General features: G+C 41.3%; 1 long non-coding RNA gene across 1 annotated transcript in view; it reads right to left on the bottom strand.

Moving 5' to 3' along the window:
• The window catches only part of LOC144587918 (uncharacterized), a 108,188-nt gene extending 106,879 nt beyond the window's left edge, over positions 1–1,309 (bottom strand). Inside the window, exon 1 of the long non-coding RNA XR_013543170.1 lies at positions 1,185–1,309. This is a non-coding gene — a long non-coding RNA (uncharacterized LOC144587918). The remainder of the gene's footprint in view (positions 1–1,184) is intronic.
• Between the last annotated feature and the right edge of the window lie 13,285 nt (positions 1,310–14,594).

Genomic DNA, 14,594 nt, shown 5'->3' with positions numbered 1-14,594 from the left:
CTTGCGCAGCAAATCTCATACAATCTGAACCAGAACACAGAGTGCTCTCCTCTGAAGATGCCGGCCACAGAGACTGGCGAAACGTCAGGAAGAACAACCTTCAGAACACGGCCAAAGAGCCCGAAAAACCCACAACAACCATTAAATCTCATACTATTTGCCCATGTAGTTTCAGCTTGAAATCAAACTTGCATGCTCCCCCATTTTCTTTATGACACAAGGGTTGAAAGGGCAGTACATGAAGGATAGAAAGATCTTAAATCCTCAAGTACCTGAACAAACCAAACCAGATTAAAATGTGTTGCCACAGAAAGGCATTTTACATTTCTCAGGATACAGGTATCCAGTCCCAGGGCCTCATTCTCCCTTTCTGTTCTGTTAGAAGGCTTACCTAGGCCTTATTCTCTCACAGGCAGCACATTTGAAGTCCATGAGACTTAAAGCAGCTGTGAGGGAAGAGCCTGCAGCCTCCTTAGCAGACATTCTGCTCAAGGCTAGGAAAGTCCAAGAAGAGAGCAGACAGATTCCTTCATCTGTGATCCAGATTGAAACGAATATTGCAAAAGGGCCAGAGAGATCTTCATGTACCACGTGCTGCTTGTATTCTCTCTGTGTATGTGTGTAAAGCTGGAAACTCTGACAGATGTTAGGCACCTGAGAAATAGCAGCCCACAAAGTAGGAAGAGTTTTTAAATTGTTCCATTTCCCATGCTTCCAGCAGCATTGCATTAGTGCCCTTAACGATGCAGACCTTCCTTTTTCAAAAAGAGGCATTTATAGAGTGGTCTGTCAAGGCTCACATCTTTTTTAGGCTCCTTCCACTAACTGTCAAACTGGAAAAGCATCCTGAAATCCCAGAGGGGGCAGCATCCCTTCCGATTCTTTCTTACTCCAGTGAAGCATCAATATGCTTGAGAGAACTGCAGTGGACTAAGCGCTTCTTTTGAAGGTAATAGAACTGGATGGCCCACTGTGGCCAGTTGTGATTGATTCATGCTTTATTCTGACAACAGCAAAGCTTTTTTCAGCACTTGGCACAGTAACATTAGCTACATCTTTGCTGATTTTTACCTCCGGTTCGACTTGAAATATACAAAGCTTGCTTTATTTCGGTGCTCCCCTTAGGGGACCTTGCTGTACATTATCTTACACCGTGCCTGAGTTAATGGTATGGCCTCACTCACTTCTTTTGTGCTCTTCTGGCATCACAACAGCTGTTGGGCAGGACTGTCTAAAAACTTCCAGCAATGTTTCTGCTTCTGGAAACTCTCTCGCACACGACTGGCAGCCAAAAGGGGACAAAAAGCCTACAGATAAAGAAAACCCTACATGTGTTAGTACAGCTGCAGAGTATATCACAATAACCAGAAAAATAGGGCTGTATCTGAGGCAACAGCCCACTGGAAAGAGCAACTGGGATTCTAAAGAACTAAATCATATCTCAACAATCCAGTATTGACAAAACAATACACTGGTCTTTCACAGTTCTCTAGAATGACACATTATGGAAGCTGAGTTTACTGCCATAGCAGTTGTCTCCATGTTCAAACAAAGAGGTAAGAACTGTAGTGATAATCTGATTACCCCAAGAATGTTCTTTGTTTGATATGGAAAAGATGTGTTACGTGTGTCGACATCTGACGTCTGATACTTGCAGACCCATACATGTGCAGAAGTGGGTTGCAGTTCACAAAAGCATATATGTAATAAAACCCATTAGTGTCACAAAATAACTTTTTTTTTTGTTCTTGCTTTGCAAACCACATGGGGACCATGCAAGTCTGCAGGCTGAACCTTGTCAGTCCAAAGAGCAAACTGGGGGCTTAATGAGATAGAGATGTTAAAAACTGTAAGGGTGAAATCCTATTGATACTCCCAACTATTGTTACTACCCACTAGATAATTGGCAGAAGACATAAACATAGACATTAACAAGTCCCATTCAATCAGTGGTTGGAAGACCAGCAATTAGTCTCAGTTTCACTTCATTGCATTTTTCATACTTCTGTATTTTTACCCTGTCCTTTGTGTGTGTCAGTTTGTGAAAAGTATTTTTTTTCTTCCCACATGGAAATTCAGATACATTTTCTATATGCTTTTTTCCTAATTTATATCATTTGCACACATTTTCCCTATTGACTAAAGCAAAGATTCCCAACCTGAAGTATCAGCCAGGATATTTAGGGGTATGTAAAACAAATGGAATAATGGAGGAAAATATATAAACATATATGGAGGTACATATGGTCCATGAGCTGCATGTTTCCTACTCTGCCTTGAAATGAAGAGAAAAAAGCACATTGGGATGGAATGATATAACACATGTACAAATTTCACAACTCTTAACTCTTTATTAACTGACCTAGAATTATTACTTCCTATTTGTTCTAGAATCACAAGAATTATAATCTGTATTCCACAAGGAAAGTACATGCGAAGAATGGCAAAAGCATACTTGTTTGCGTTGTTGTGGGTTTTTCGGGCTCTTTGGCCGTGTTCTGAAGGTTGTTCTTCCTAACGTTTCACCAGTCTCTGTGGCCGGCATCTTCAGAGGACAGCACTCTGTGCTCTGATGTAGTTGGCTTGGGAGTGGAGTATTTATGGCTGTGAGATGGGCTTTTGTCTTTTTCTGTAGATGGGTGATTAAAATTAGTGCTGTCCTTTAAAGATGCTGGCCACAGAGACTGGCGAAGCGTTAGGAAGAACAACCTTCAGAACACAGCCAAAGAGCCCAAAAAACCCACATCAACCATTAGATCCTGGCTGTGAAAGCCTTCACAAATACATACTTGTTTGCCTTTCTTTAATAATATCAGGTATTAAAGAATAACTAATTAGGGTAGAAAATAATTGAATATATACCTTTAGAAAGTTAGTAGAGACAATTGATTTGAACTTTAATAGTTTTTGCATACTAAAGCTACATGTAAGACTTCTGAGGGTGGGTTGGGGAGAAGCATTAATTTTTTTTAAAGATAGTCTTCTTGCCATAATATACAATCAGGGTGGGAACAAACTGTTAGACAACATCTCTGATTATAGATGGGATTGTTGGTAATTTAGGATGATGTATTTAAATGCCTTTAAAAGCAGCACAGACAGTCTTTAGGGGGAAAGCATGATAAAATGGAAGATAATTTCAGCAGTCAGTGCAGACGGGTATAATAGTGATACAAAACAGGGAAGATGACATCATAGATCAGATCAACTGCAATCAATTAACAAGCATGCAAAGCTTTTAGGTACCATTGGATGACATGCCTATCCATAGTCTCATGAGAACTGTCACAGCAGAAGCCAATACTGTGGGCAAAAAGAATAATAATTCAGTTAAATATGCTGAGGTGATTACAGACTTAGTAGCATCCTTGCCCCTCTCTATGGCAACACCTGGGCGACATGTTAAAACTCAGAGAAGTACAGTTTTCCAAAATGTGACTGAAAAGCACAGCTCAATTGAGAAGAGCTAAATAGGAAATTATCCAAAACCAGGGATGGTTTCTACATTCTTGAAACGTAACAGACTGTCTCAGATTATATTTTAGTTTGACAGAAGGGTGCCAGGGGAAATGTTGGGGGACATACAAGGAAATTCTCATTTACTTCACAATGGGTGACAAAGCATCCCTCAAATATTCTGTGTATGTGGGGGGTTTTTTTGTGTGTGAAGCTGCCCAAGTGATTGATGGTCTGTGAAATGGCAGCTTTCCTTGTAGCTTACGGAACTGCTATCAATGCAGTCAAAAAGCTTTCATTCCTTCCAGAGACCACACATACTGAATGTTAACAGCAACCCTTTTTCCCCTTCTGTTCAGGTTATTTGGAAGGATCTCTGTCTTGGCAACAACAAGAGGATTCCTAAAGCAAAGTCTGGCTTCAAATAAGTGAAGCGTGAGACCCAAGCCTAGAGAAAGCCATAGGGTATGCCTTTGGGCCTGCTCTTGGCAAGTCTTGCCAACACAGAAAGCTACTCTATTCTGAGACAAGATTTTTTTGGGACTACCATTGTAAGCCAATGTTCTCAAAATATCATTTCAGAACTTGAAGGAGTGCTATGGTTGTTTTTTTTTTTTAATTACATGCTAGCAGGGGGATTCTGGGAACTGTAACCCAAAAGTCAATGTTTCCAAGGTGTGTTACTCTTTAACCCAACTGGCGGTGGCTCTCTATGGAGCTTTTCCCATATTTTGCAGGAGATGCCAGGGATTGAACCTGGGGTGTTCTGTGTACGAAGTATCTGCTCTTTCTATGAGTTACAGCCATTTTTTACTGATTATGAGGCTGTCCAGTCTTTTTATTAGTGTAGATTTTCAATAAATGAGAACACAGATGCTTAGTATTAGCAGGAGATTGAAGCTGAAGTGCTGTCTGGCATAGAAGGCTCTTTTAGATGAAGTATTTATCTCCCCCCACCTCCTTTGGTTGTTGGAGATGAAAATAGTATGGAGTTTACCAGGATTTGAATCCAAATGTCTCTTTTAAAACCCACTGCTCATTTCTTTTAAGAAATTTGCTGAGTCTTTAAGATATCATTTTCTCTGCTAGAGCTACTGTAATGGAACCCCTCCCCCATATCTGGGGTGCTAATTAAAAGCTTCTTACTTAAGCTGTCATTGCAGACATCAAGTGAAAATAGGAAGTGCGAAACTCCACACATAGAGTCATAGAGTTGGAAGAGACCACTGAGGCCATCCAGTCCAACCCCTTACCATGCGGGAACATCCATCAAAGTATTCCCAACAGATCCAGTACTCCCATCCAGCCTCTGCTTAAAAACCTCCCAAAAAGGAGACCCCACCACCCTTTGTGGCATCCTATTCCACTGCTGGACAGCTCTGACTGTCAGGAAGTTCTTCCTAATGTTCAGATGGAATCTCTTTTCATGTAGTTTGAAACCATTGCTCCATGTCCTAGTCTCTGGAGACCTGTCCACTCTTCAACATGACATCCTTTGAAATATTTAAACATCATATTCCCTCTCAACCTTCTTTTTGTAAGTCTAAACATTCCCAACTCCCTAAGCCACTCCTTGTAGGACACTGCTTCCAGACCTTTAACCATTTTAGTCGCCCTCCTCTGGACACGTTCCACCTTGTCAACATTCTTATTGAATTGAGGTGCCCAGAACTGGACACAATGCTCCAGGTGAGGTCTGACCAAAGCAGAATAGAGCAGTACTATTACTTCCCTTGATCTAGACACTATACTCCTATTGATGCAAGCAAGAATTACATTGGCTTTCTTGACAGGTGCATCACATTGCTGACTAATTTTCAGCTTGTGGTCTACCAAGACTCCTAGATCGTTTTCACAGGTACTATTGTCTAGCCAGGTGTCTTCCATCCTATATCTGTATAGTTCATTTCTTCTGCCCAGCGGTAGGACCTTACATTTCTCCCTGTTGAAATTCATTTTATTAGTTTGGGCCCAGGACTCTAATTAAGGTCATTTTAATCCTGTCCTCTGGGGAATTAGCAACCCCTTCCAATCTGGTATCATCTGCAAATTTAATCAATACACTCTCTATTCCTTCAAGTCATTGATAAAGATGTTGAATAATATGGGACACTGAACAGAACTCTGTAGCACTCCACTAGTCACCTCTTTCCAGGACAAAGGGGAGCCATTTGTGATCACCCTTTGGGCTTGGTCAGTCAACCAATTACAAATCCACCTAACAGTAGCACTATCTATCCCACATTCTACTAGCTTCTTTGCAAGAATATTGTGAGGAACTTTGTTGAAGGCCTTACTGAAATCAAGATATGCTACATCCACAGCATTTCCTTCATCCACTAGGCCTGTAATTCTATCAAAAAATGAGATCAAATTAGTCTGGCATGACTTGAGGTAACCATGTTGACTTCTAGTAATGACAGCATTGCTTCCTAAGTAATTACAAACTGTCTGCTTAATGATCTTCTCTAGAATCTTTCCAGGAATTGATGTCAGACTGACGAGGTGATAATTATTTCGGTCTTCTTCCCCCCCCCCCCTTTTTGAAGATAGGGACAACATTTGCCCTCCTCCAATCTGTGGGGACTTCCCCTGTTCTCCAAGAATTCTCAAAGATTATTGCCAATGGTTCTGCCAGTTCTTTTAATATCCTTGGATGCAATTTGTCTGGCCCAGGAGACATAAATTCATCCAGGTTGGCCAGGTTATCATATACTACCTCTCTACCTATTCTGTGCTGCATTTCCCACACTACTTCACCTGCTCTTTGTCCCTCAGGTTGAGCACTATTTTCCTTTTTGGAAAAAAAAAACTGAGGCAAAGAAGATGTTGAGTAGTTCTGCCTTTTCCCTGTCCCCTGTTAGTAATTGGCCATCATCTCCATGCAGATACCTATTGTTTCTTTTTTCCTTTTACTGCTGACATAACTAAAAATCTCTTTTTATTATCTTTAACCTCTCTAGCAAGCATAAATTCATGCTGTGCTTTATCTCTTTTTTCCTCATCCCCCTACATGTACTGGCTATTTCCTTGCATTCCTCTTTGGTGCTTTCCCCATTTTTCCATTTCTTGTACATTTTTTTTACACTTAGTTTAGCTGAAAGTTCTTTAGTCAACCATTCTGGTTTCTTTAGACATCTTCCATTTTTCCTTCTTGTTGGAACATCTTAGATTGTGCCTTTAGTACCTCAGTTCTAAAAAATCCCCAACCACCCTGCACTCCCCTCTCCTTTAGTGCCTCTGTCCACAGAATTTCAGCTACTAATTCCCTAAATTTATTTTTAAAAATTGGCTTTCTTGAAGTCTAGAATGCACGGCTTCCCCTTCCCACTGTATAACAAATACCAAGAGAGCATGATCACTCCCACCTAAGGCTCCCATCACTTCAATCTCATTAACAAGGTCCTCCCCGTTGGTAATACTACTGTATAAAGCCATTATCAAAACAAACAATGGTTTCAGTGTTGCATAATTTTGAATATCTGGTAAAATTCTCTTTTTGCTACACAGTAGAAGTACAGAGATCCAAAGAGAAAAATAGTTACAAGTTCCCTAGAGTCCACTCCTTTCTCCTTCACTAGCACTTAAACGCTCTATAACTCACTCTGAAATAGTTAAAGGAGAAACTGTAAAAAAAAACCAATTTCTTTTATTACAGCTATCACAGACTTGTGTATACTGCTTTCTTTACTGCACACATACTAACAACCAACTGAACAGATCAACGGCAGCAAACAACAGTCACCAACTGATGAAAGAGAAGGCTAGAATGCTCAGTAGAAGGATCTCCATGAATTTTAAAGCTGGAAGGAATGATTGGTTAGTGCTAGAGAGATAAACAATCATCCCAGTCCAGAAAAGTCCTTCCCAGTCACTCAAAGTACAGACAGCATGTGAGGTTATAAATAAAACTTCAACATGCAGGTCATCTAAAAAGGAGTAGAAATCCATAAGAATGGCCATATGGATGGTGGGGAAAATACCAGTAACAACAACAACAACAACAACAACAACAACAACAACATCATCATCATCATCATCATCATCATCATCATCATCATCATCATCATCATCATCATCATCATTTATTGTTATTGTAAGTATATACACAGTATACCCATACAACGAAATTCACAGACACCCAGAGACCAGACACATGCACACACATAAAATTCCTCAAACACTCCCCACCCACTAACATCAGTGCATAACTGCAATTTGGCAGAGAACAAATGCTTCATCTACAGGAGCTCTGACACTGGACACTAGTGCACACAAAAAGAAATAAGTTTTAGGAGAGATTGTGGGAGTGCCCTTCCACTTTCTCTAAGAATGAAGTTTCCCAAACATAAATGGAAATTAGTCACTTCCTCCTATGTTCTCAAAATGGATTGGTTTCTTCTGCGTGAAAAATTTGTCACTTCTTAAAAGCCATGGACACAGCAGAATGAACTGTTGTGTTCCAGAGAGAAAGAAAGAGGAGTAGGGGAAAGAAGAGGAGGGGAGGAGGGTGAAAGCATTTTATAATCATCCTCCAGAAGCACAAAGAATTCCAAAAAGGGCAGAAGCTGAAAGGGAGGAAGCAACATTTTGACAATGCATAATAAGGAGATGACAACGACATTAAATAGAGATAGTTTTGTTGTAGCTTCCTGCGCGAAATTGTGGAAAATCAGGATAAAAAAGGCCATCTGAAAGCAGACTTTACCATCCTTTTGTTGTCAGTGTAGCAAACCTACCCAGGAGTCTGTTGGCTCCTTTCAGATTAGCAAATTGTAAAACTTGAGTGGCTTGCAATCCACTTCCTCAGATCCATGCGCTGATCATGCCATTGTACAATTTAGTCACTTAGTGGCAAATGACTGAATTGCAAATAGGTAGAGACTGGGCAGAATACTATGCAGAATACATCATGCGAAAGGCCGGACTGGAGGAATCCCAAGATGGACTTAAGATTGCCGGAAGAAATATCAACAACCTCCAATATGCAGATAATACCACTCTGATGGCAGAAAGTGAGGAGGAATTAAAGAACCTCTTAATGAGGGTGAAAGAGGAGAATGCAAAAAACGGTCGGAAGCTCAACATCAAAAAAACTAAGATCATGGCCACGGGTCCCATCACCTCCTGGCAAATAGAAGGGGAAGATATGGAGGCAGTGTGAGATTTTATCTTCCTGGGCTCCATGATCACTGCAGATGGAGACAGCAGCCACGAAATTAAAAGACGCCTGCTTCTTGGGAGGAAAGCGATGACAAATCTTGACAGCATCTTAAAAAGCAGAGACATCACCTTTCCAACAAAAGTCCGCATAGTCAAAGCTATGGTTTTTCCTGTCGTGATGTATGGAAGTGAGAGCTGGACCATAAAGAAAGCAGACCGCTGAAGAATTGATGCCTTTGAATTGTGGTGCTGGAGGAGACTCTTGAGAGTCCCCTGGACTGCAAAGAGAACAAACCTATCCATTTTGAAAGAAATCAACCCTGAGTACTCACTGGAAGGACAGATCCTGAAGTTGAGGCACCTATACTTTGACCATCTCATGAGAAGAAAAGACTCCCTGGAAATGACCCTGATGTTGGGAAAGTATGAAGGCAAGAGGAGAAGGGGACGACAGAGGATGAGATGGTTGGACAGTGTCATCGAAGCGACCAACATGAATTTGACCCAGCTCCGGGAGGCAGTAGAAGACAGGAGGGCCTGGCGTGCTCTTGTCCATGGGGTCATGAAGAGTCGGACACGACTAAACGACTAAACAACAAGAGACTGGGCATTTCTGTGGTTGGCTTGTCTTGCTGAAGAGAGGAAAGTTCTCATCTAGGTTCCTTGCTGGTGTGTCCTCTACGTCTTTCGTGTCAGGATGCCTCCGTCCTTCTCTTGTACATTCCTAATCTGAACAATCAGCTCCACTGAGGTCCTCTTCTGCCTTACCTGCCATCTTTCATCAGATACTCTGCTCTATCACAGCAGAACAAGACACAGGAAATGACTGAAGACCTCCATCTCAGCATAGCAGCCAGCTGTCTGATAACTTCTCTCCCTGAGCTTATGAAGTAGGCAAGAGTTCACAAAAGCCAAATACACTCTTGGTTGTTCTGCCTGAATTTCTTTTTATTCTTGTTGGTCCTTGTTAGAACTGCCTGACTTTAATCATTTTCCTCTTCCTCCCTCCTCCTCTACTTTTTCACCTCTTGTGGCAACTAAAAACACAATAAACCATGACATTAAAACAAAGGCCAAAATCCAATTGGTTGTTTATACTGCTATAAGTACAGTGGCATAAACATTAGCAGTGAATTAACAATAGTCGACATGTCACTGCTTTTATTCTTCATTAAACACCAGTTGTGTGATTTGGCACTCACCAAGGAATGGAAACTGTGACTCGTTGTTGTTACATGCCACCAAGTTGTCATTTATGGTGATTCTATGAAGGAGTGATCTCCAAAATGTCTTCTCCTCAACTGTCCTGCTCAGCTCTTGTGAACTCAAGCCTGTGGTTTCCTATAGGGAGTCAGTCCATATTGTATTTGTTTTTCCTCTTTTCTTGCTGACTTCCACCATTCCCAACATTATTATCTTTTCCAAAGAATCCTGACTTCTCATGATGTGCCCAAAGTAGGGCAGCCTCTATTTCAACATTTTTGCCTTCAAAGGTAGTTCTGGCTTGATTTGTTCTAGCACTCACTTGTTTGTCTTTCTGGCAGTCCAGAGTATCTGCAAAGTTTTCCTCCAGCCCCACATTTCAAAATTAACTAACAAAAATTAGAAATTAAAACCCAAGATGAGATGGTTAAAGAATGTATGATTAAGTGGGCACAAAATATAGGACATAACAGTGATATTGATCAATGGTTGGAAATATGGCAAAATAATATAAAGCTTACAAAATCAGTTAATTTTAAAGAAAACATATACCATATTTTTCGCTCTATAAGACACACTTTTCCCCAAAAAAAGTGGGGGGGGGAGTCTGTGTGTCTTATGGAGCAAAGCTGGCAATTTTGTGCCCACTGGCCCCATGGGGGGAGCCTTGCAAGGGTCCGAGTGAGCCTTCCAGGACCCTTGCGAGGCTCCCCCCACCCCCCATGGGGCCAGCGTGGGCAAAATTGTGACCTTCCAGGACCTTTTCTGAGCCTTTCAAGCCTCAGAAAAGGTCCTGGAAGCTGGTGATTTTGTGCCCGCTGGCCCTGTGGGGGTGGGGGGAACCTCGCAAGGGTCCTAGTGAGCCTTCCAGGACCCTTGCAAGGCTCCCCCCACCCCCACAGTGCCAGCAGGGGCGAAACACGACCTTCCAGGACCTTTTCTGAGCCTTTCAAGCACAATAATAATAATAATAAAATTTGACTAACAAAAATTAATAATAATAAACATTCAATAACCAAATTCAATTAACAATAAATTAACTAACAAAAACTCACCACAGTGCTTTATGACATTGCACTTTCACCATCATAAATAAGAATAGGATTCAAGCCATTAGTAAATAAATCAGATTAAACAGATACACAATTAACACAGTTCAAAAATACTTTAAACTTTTTAAACAAACAGCAATAGCAGCAAAACAACACCCATTATTAAAATGTCTTTATCAGTGGTGTAAGGATGAAGAAAAGACATCAAGGAGAGGGCCAACATAGCCTCCTTCAGAGAGGGAAGGGTACCGAACAAGAAGAAAACTCCCTCTTTTGTCCTTTGGAAATGTACAACAGAAAGAAAGTAATCTGGGACTCTTAAGACTCAGGCAGTTTCATATCAGTGCAGGGTACATAGATCAGCACTTTGACTTGTGCTTAAGAATGGACCAATAGCCAGCAAAGCTAGTGTGGTGAAAACTGCTATTACTTACAGTTACAGCCATTGTCAATATGCTTAACATAAATGCAAAATGCAGAATAATTTCCATATTACTAACCTCACATCCAGGTCAGAGGACATGTCATTATTTTGTGGGCATGTGAGGAGCATAGAATTTAAAAGTTTCATCCTGTGTATGCAAACCTCAGCATCTGCAGAGTTTCCACACCAGTGTGGCCACTGCCTGTGAAAATGCATAATATCTTTTGGCAGACACTGGGCATTCCTGGACATGGGGAGGACTATGGCATGATGTGCTCTCTAGCTACAGTGTCAGAATGAAGGAGGTGTTTTTCTGTGGTCTGGAAACAGGGTCAATGACATCATTCCAAACTGGATCAAGGAGCATGCAGCTACAGGTGATAGTGGGTGGACTCCCTGAGGGTTGCCTTGTACACAAGGCCATATGGCTTTATGTCACAGCTATATTCATTCCTAACTGAATTCATTCCTAACTGAACATGACATTTGATCTGCCTTAAATCCCTAGGTTCACACTGCTTCTGTTTTAAACCTGGAAATATTTCCTCAGAGTAAGTGGAAAGACAGTCAGGTACAGTTGCCAGGCACTTAATACCTAGAACACAGATCATAAATGTCACCGACGTATGAATTCTGCACAACAGGCTTAGCTTCTCTCCACTGCTTCCAAGTCACTACCATTCTTTTAAACCATGTGTTGGACTCCAGCTCTCATTAGCCCCTAGACCACGATGGCTGCAACTGATGGGAACTGCAGTCTAACATCTGTAGGGCCACTTGGTTTGGTACCTCTGTTTGAAACTGATCCAGTGTCAACAAATACCTTAGATTCTCTCAAACTAAGCTCTGATGTCTCCATCATCACCACCACCATCACCACCACCACCACCACCACCACACCCTCCTGCTCCAGTGATTAAGCTGCTGACTTCCTCTTGCCCTACTCGAAATCACAGCCATCTCTTCCCATCCCTTCATTCTTTCCATGAACTGCTATGGCTGGTTATTATGTGGAGATGCAAACTGGGCTGACAAAGTCAAGGCAGCTGGAAACAAATCCAAAGAGCCAATTGGCCCTCTTTCCCAAACTCCTTTTATCTATGAAGAATTGTAAATAAATGGAAACAGTTTATTCCTTCTCATAACTAGAGTCTCTGAGACAGTAAGTGCCAGTTGAAGTAAACTAACAAATAAGGGATGGTCTACTACTGAGAGAAATCTGCTCTGTAGGTCCCTGACTGAACCACTTTATTTGCTGGGCAATTAGAGAGAAAGTTTATTTTAATTTTAAACCTGCATTCAATTTCCTCACACACTCTGCCCCTAAGAACTATAGGGCTGAGCAAGGCAGTGTTGCAAAGCCAGGATACCAAACTGTAATGAGAGAACATAACAAAAGAGCTTTAAATGGTGTGTGTATGTGTGTGTATGTGAAGGATATTATGAGATTGTTCAAGATAAATGGGATATTATAGTCAACTAGACAGGAAAGGTTTATCAATATAGAATGTAATAATATTGAGACAATAAGCCCAACTGCCTGTAAATTTCTGTAGGCAGAGTACAAATACTAACAGATCCAATAACGTCATATTGAAGCTGCCTAATATTAACACCACTCTATACCAAACCTGTGTTATTCAAATCCATTGTCCCCATGGACCCCCAAGGATGTCTTTAATCATTGAACTAAATGCAGTGATTTGAACAGCTGGAAGGCACCTTTTAAAATCTATTTTATTTAATTATTCTTTGTATGTGTGTGTGATTCATATTAACTGGGTTATCAAAATGAGTGCCCTTGCTGGTGAAAGAAGCTGAATGGAGAGAATGAGCTTCAAGGTCTGGCTTTCTGCTCTGCACTGCTAATGATTTTAAGCCCACAACTAGAGGGCCTGCCTCCTCCTCCTCAAGGGAGGGATTTCAGCTTCCCAATTAAACGCAGCAGGACTCGACTTGATGTGCAACATTTGTGCTGAGCTTACTCAAATGTGGTAGAGAAGGCTGTTTTTAAAGTATGTGTCCCATTGCTATCTATCGTGGAGATGGCACAGCACTAAGGTTGTCACATCATCACTGGAGACTGGAGGATGAATGTTTTGGAGGAGGATGTCAGAATCTGGTGGATCAGCCTGAGGGAAATGCCACCTCTGAGATCACTATTATCAGCCCGAAATCTCTTCTGTCTCGTGAACCATGGAGCTAAAATCCATATGTCCAATGGGGATTAAATATCCAGATTCTGCTAGTCATTTGGAGAGATGGCATATTTAGGATACAAGAGTTCCTTGCTAGACTTATTGATTCTGGAGAACAAAGTCCCCTGCATCATCATCATCAGCAAGGTGGAATAGTCTATAATGACAGGATCATATTTCAATAAATTGTATCCTATTGTCATTCAACTATGATCTGGGGAAGCAGGGAGGTGAATGGAGTAGCTACATGTCCTCTTTAGAGAAAAAAGACAGTCCTTCATTTGAAGGATTGCTGGAGAAAGACAGCAGGTTTGGGGGAATCGCTTGAGTCCCCCTTTACTCTGGTTCCTATGCTCCCTCCAGGGATAGGAAGAGGATCATAGCCTGACAGAAGCATTTGCCCACCCCCGCTGCCTTTGCAAAGACAGCTGTGGTGGGGAATTGCTTGGGTCCCCCTTCCCTCCTCTTTCTATGTGACAGGGGATAAAAGTGGGATCAAAGTGATCTTCCATCCCCACTGTCTTTGTGAAGACAGTGGGGAGAATTCCTTTGGTCAGGCTTCCCCTGTATATGCCCCTGGGCTATAGAAAGACAGGGCAAGCCTGAGTAAAGCGATCCCCCCATTTTTAAAAAAAGCTTTAGCAAGCTGCCTGAAGGGAAAACCCCTTTCTGCTTATGCCCCAGAGGAACAGCTGATTCCCGGAGGTATAAGAAGATAGGAGTAGATGAAGGGATGAATATAAAAGGGTTATATTCTTTGCTTCATATTTGTTGCTTCGAATATGAAGCAATGAATATCTGACAAATCAGGGATATTAGTTGAATATCCCTATTTATTTTTATATCCGTCCACATATTTGTAGCTATATGTTTTATAATATTTTGTAAGCCACCCAAAGTAGTGAAATGCTCACCAAATGGGTGGGGCACAAATTTAAATAAATATAAATAAATTAAAATGTGGTGCTGTTCTGTTTCACTTATAAAAATAATTTTTAATTCTGCACCTGTAATTCACAAATGTGGTTTTGACTCAAGCAGTGTCCTCTTTTGTCCTTGTTGATGAAGGAAGAAAGCCACCCTGGAAATGAAGGTCCA

This window comes from Pogona vitticeps, chromosome 1 (assembly GCF_051106095.1).
Source record: "Pogona vitticeps strain Pit_001003342236 chromosome 1, PviZW2.1, whole genome shotgun sequence".
NCBI lineage: Eukaryota > Metazoa > Chordata > Lepidosauria > Squamata > Agamidae > Pogona > Pogona vitticeps.
The sequence above is the reverse complement of the archived record's forward strand: the minus strand, read 5'-3'. Positions and strand labels throughout refer to the sequence as shown.